Below are 5,000 nucleotides of genomic sequence, written 5' to 3' on the forward strand. Positions count from 1 at the left end.
CTCTCTCTCTCTCTCTCTCTCTCTCTCTCTCTCTCTCTCTCTCTCTCACACACACACACACACACACGCATTCACCGAGTGCATGATCACTGCAGCCCAACTTTCTGTTCTGCTGTTTGAGCTGCCCTTATTGGTCAGGAACCAGGAAGTGCATCGTAGAGGAAAGTAGTTCATCTCATCGCCTTCGATTTTCACGCCCATAGCCAGAATGCTGTCGAGATTGAGGCCACTCTTTTATCCTAAGAGGAACCCAAGACCAGGATGGCACTGAATTTCTTGAATTTCAATGAAAAGAAGACACAAGTGATGGTGTTTGGTCCCAGAGCGGCCCTCGTACATCCCATCCTGGGCAGTCATTTGAAATTAGAGTGGCAAATTGGTGCCGTTGTCTTCTTGCATTGACGGCAGCTGGCGAAAGTAAAAGCTCTCGTTTCTCAAAAGCTCTTTGAAACAGTCCTTCATGCCTTCGTCACATCTCGGCAGGATTACTGCCATGCACTTGACTTTGGAGTCTGCCAATCCTCCACGAAGCGTCTCCAGTTGGTCCAAAATGCCGCTGCTCGCCCCTTGACTGGTACTCGTAAGAGGGAGCACAGCACTCTTACTCTGGCATCCCTTCACTGGCTCCCGATACATTTTAGAGTTCTTTTTAACATCCTATGATTTGTTTGATTTTGAATACAATACAGCTTTATTGCAATCGTGCTTTCACAACAGTGTGTCCGAGTACAATTGATTTTTGAACAGGTGTGTGATTTGACACTCTTCGCCACTAGTGGATAAAAGTTGCGCTTCTCTTGCTTGTTAAGTCAGCGTCATTCGCAAATGGCGCTTGATTTTGATCCGACTTCAAAGGATGTTTGTTGCACGCCCGATCAAGAATGCCGTTGATTTTTGAAGAGATATCAGAGTCAAAATGCTTTTTGTAGTCGCCCGTCAAACAGCTCGTGTGTGTCTTTGTTGTTGTTGTTATTTAAAAGCAGCTGTGAAGGTAAGATCAGTACTTGGTTTTTCCCGTCACCTTGACCGCAGGCAAACTTTCAGGCATGATTGTTGCAACGAGATTGCTCTTGATTTTGAACCGATATCCAAGTCACGATACTTTCGGTAGCTGGCCGTTAATCGTCAAATGAGTACAGTTTTCTTAAAAAGCAGCTCTCAATATTAGATCAGTACTTGTGCTTTGTCACCCGTACTGCAGGCCAACGTTCATGGATGGGTTCCACTTGCCATGGCAAGACTACGAATGACGATTTAGAGATTGAAAAATCGAGATGATTTTGCGAGCTGGCCGTCGAATGGAATCGGAGTAGTTTTTTCCTTTAAAATTGTATCTCTGGGTTAGATCGGCATGTGTTCCTCGTCACCTGTACCGCATGACTGCTGCATGCGATTCTTTATTTTGTAGCTGGCCATCAAACATCAAATGAGTATTTATTTATTTTTTGTCTCAATACGTGTTCCTCAACACCGCTCAAATTGTCACTTCCTGCCTCCCAGAGCAAAAAAAAAAAAGTTACTGCTTGAAATGTTGACCAGATGTTGCTCTCTGCCAATCCTGACATTTGACATGTTGATGAGTCAGCATTTTCAGGGGGGGGGGGGGGCTCGTCTCGTGCTCGTAACTTTGGGAACAGCAGTGAAATTTGCACTTGTACGCAACCACCACTTGTGTCTCGCCGAATGACGAGGCATCTGACCGTAAAAGAGTTTCCAAAGAGAGTTCCGCCCCTTTTTCCGCCCCCCCCCTTGCGATGCCGTGTAATTACAGGCGGAAACTGCGGCGGGACATGACATTCCCGCGACCGGATGCTTCCTGATGAAGGGGATCATTTGTCACGGCCAACATGTTCAGTCAATGTTTTTAGTAGAAGGTGGGGGTGTTTTTGTGGGTGTGGGGAGATTGGTGAAGGGCTGAATGCGCTTGCGACGTCCCAGCATGTCCCGACATGGTCCAAAGGGCCATTCGAGAGTTCAAAAGGAAGAAGCCTCTCCCCCCCCCCCCTTACCCCCCCTCTTTTGGCGGTCCTATTAGTGGAGACAGGAACAAAAACCAAAAAAAAAGTGGAGATGAAAGTACGAGAACATCACAGGTTGGTGTGCAATATTGAAAGGAGGAAAAGCAGATGTTCAGAGCAGTCGGGACTTTGCATTCAGATGGACACGCTGACATTTGCGCAAAATGTCAGCCACTTCCTGATGAATGCGAATGGAAGTCCTCAGAAGTTCATCAACGACAAACCGAAACTTCCGGGATCATTCGTGGCGGAAGTTTGTTTCGAAACACATCTTTTGAAAAGAATTGCTAAAAAGGCTGAGAACTAAGTTGGACTGAATGGTGGCGATACAGTGCTAAACTGATTTTCGACGTTTCGCCAATGGGATATATCGCTAATTGCCATCCTTCAAACAACTGCTACTTCAGCAGATGCAGCGCAACGGCGACGCCTACGAGCCGGAAGTGACGTCAAGTCCAATGTCAGGCCCGTCGGTGGCATCTGCACCCGACACCCAGTTGCGTGGCGGCCGCCGTTTGAATTGCCGTAACGGGAGCGGCGACTCGCCATGCCAGGAATTCCCGCCTGGAGGTTCCGGCTGATATATTTGGACGCGGCGCTGCGACGCTGCTAAAGCCGCTAAAGCTGCTGTCGCGGCAGCGTGAGGATGTCTGTCAGTACGCGTGTCGAGCATTTTAAACGCACAACCCGTTTAGGCGGCAGCGACGTGCCACCACAGGTGCCAGATTGAGGGAATGTAACACTTTGTCCTTTCCGACACTTGGTGAATTTCCCTCGTGAATTGAAGAAAGGATCTATTTTGTCGACCGCCTGTCTGATCTATACAAAGTGGGTAAATATGAGCCAAGGGACAGGAACTGTCATCAACAAACGCCGCATTTCAACACATCCCGTTAATGTTAATGAAACAGAACGATACGCGACGCCAAGTCGCGTTACATCAAGACACGTGACGTCGTCACGTCGCATTTCGACGTGTTACTCGACGACACTTTGTGACGGCGCATTGTTACATCCCATGACGTTGCGCGACGTACGTATGTCACGTTACGTTACGTTACGTTACGCGTTTCGTTGCAAGACGTTGCACTACCGTACGTTATAATTTGTGTTCGTTTCTATTCCGTTTCGTGTGTTCACGTTCCGTACACAGAAAACCAAACTGTTCTGTTACGCTTCATAACATTCAGTAACGTTCCGTAAAAGTCTGTTTTACGCTAGTTTTGTGAAGTTATGTCACATGATGTTCCAGTGTGTCACGTCACTTCTGGTAGATTGCGATACGTGATGTCACGTTCTGTTACATGGGCACGTTTTGTTACCTTATGTTACGAACTTCATATTGATTTGTGGAGGAAAAGATGAGATTGACCAAATTTGGACGTGGGAAATTTTGCCCCGCTGCCACCGACGTTACTTTTTGTCATTTTATGCGACATGATTTTATGTTTCTTTGTGTTGCTTCATGTTATTTTTTTTTTTTAAAGATAATCATATAAAAAAAAGCCATAATGAAAGCGATAAAGAAGTTTGGCAGAATTTTCCTTATAAAATGTTGGAACAATGGAAATGCTAAGCAAAGATCCCACTAAAAATGCAAATCGAGGCTTTTATTTTCCCAAATCCAAGTGGCATCATCCATTCGCAACGATGCCCTTTTGTAATACCTTTAAAAAACAGAAAAAGCACATAAAGAAGGATCCAACAATCTTGAGGACGCCGCAAGTGCCGAGTTCACACGGGGTCGAGGTGACTTTGCCGTCGAGTCCGTTTTTTTTTTTTTTTTTTTTCTTTTGCGCACACGCATCCCATCCATGCCCGCGTGCAACATTTACAAGGTGGCTGCTGTAAAAAGTGATGAAGCGACGGACGCCGCGCCGCCATTAAAGTCTGAGTGGGGCTTTTACGAGCACATTTTCTCTTTTCCTGCGCGATGGCGTCAGGCGCAGCGTCGCGTGTCGTTACTTCTCCCGACAGACTGTAAAAGTGTCACATTACCGGATTGAACATACTGATTGATCAACAATGATGCTTTTTTTTTTTTTTGGTCATATCCTTTTTCCTACTTACTGGAAAGTCGGTGTTACTTGAAAGCCGCGATGATCACGCCAGAGGCGGACATTTGCTTACTCGGTTCTGAAAATTCAGCCTCCATTGCCAGACTCGGGAGCAACATGGAATTTAGTTGGCAAGTCAATTATGAGTCGGTCAACAAAAAGTCTCAAGAAGCCATATTTGGAACAGACATGGGAAGTTGTGCTTTGAAAAGGCCATTTCAGGGTCATTGTGGACCATTTACCTTCAAACTGTTTGGCAATTCATTCCCCACTGCTGCTGAGCAACTTGGTAGAGATGTTCATCTCCAGGAGATCTACAAAAAAAAAAGCCATTTTGGGGTTTAATTGGCCATTTTAGGTCGTTCTGGACTCTTCCGATTCAGCCCCCAAAGACACATTGACTTGGTAACATGAAATTCAGCAGAGTAGACCAACCAAAAATGGCCATTTTCACCTTTTCCAGGTGTCCTTGAAATTGTTTGTAAATTCAGCCCACAAAGCCAATTTCACTTGGCAACATGAAATTCAGTCGAGAAGTCTATTTTGCTCAGACCCACAAAAAAAATGCCCAAAGAAGTCATTTTGGAAAACACTGTTTTAGGGACATTTATTTAGTAGAATAGTCTACTCTGTTCAAACCCACAAAAAATGAGTAGAAACACAAATCAAAAAAAAGTCTCAAAAATCCATGCCCAAAAAGATACAGGAAAGTAGACATTTTGGTCCAAATTGGCCATTGTAGGCGAACTCAGCTTAGATTTTGAAAGACCAGTCAGATGGGCGACACTAAACTGCGAAAGTGATGATGATGATTATTTTTTGCGTATGGCGGGGAGGGGGGGGGAGGCAGCAAAAATTGATGAGTGGCCATAAAACTTCAAGCCATCCAATCAATGATCAGATTTTGACCAAACACGTCAGGCAA

At 45.3% G+C, this 5,000-nt stretch overlaps 1 protein-coding gene across 2 annotated transcripts in view; it reads left to right on the plus strand.

The window, feature by feature from the left end:
- fras1 (Fraser extracellular matrix complex subunit 1) overlaps positions 1–5,000 on the plus strand; it is a 100,597-nt gene that overhangs the window by 1,959 nt on the left and 93,638 nt on the right. The gene's annotated exons all lie outside the window — the stretch shown is intronic.

The sequence above is a fragment of the Hippocampus comes genome, unplaced genomic scaffold (assembly GCF_001891065.2).
Source record: "Hippocampus comes isolate QL1 unplaced genomic scaffold, H_comes_QL1_v1.1 scaffold128, whole genome shotgun sequence".
Lineage (NCBI taxonomy): Eukaryota > Metazoa > Chordata > Actinopteri > Syngnathiformes > Syngnathidae > Hippocampus > Hippocampus comes.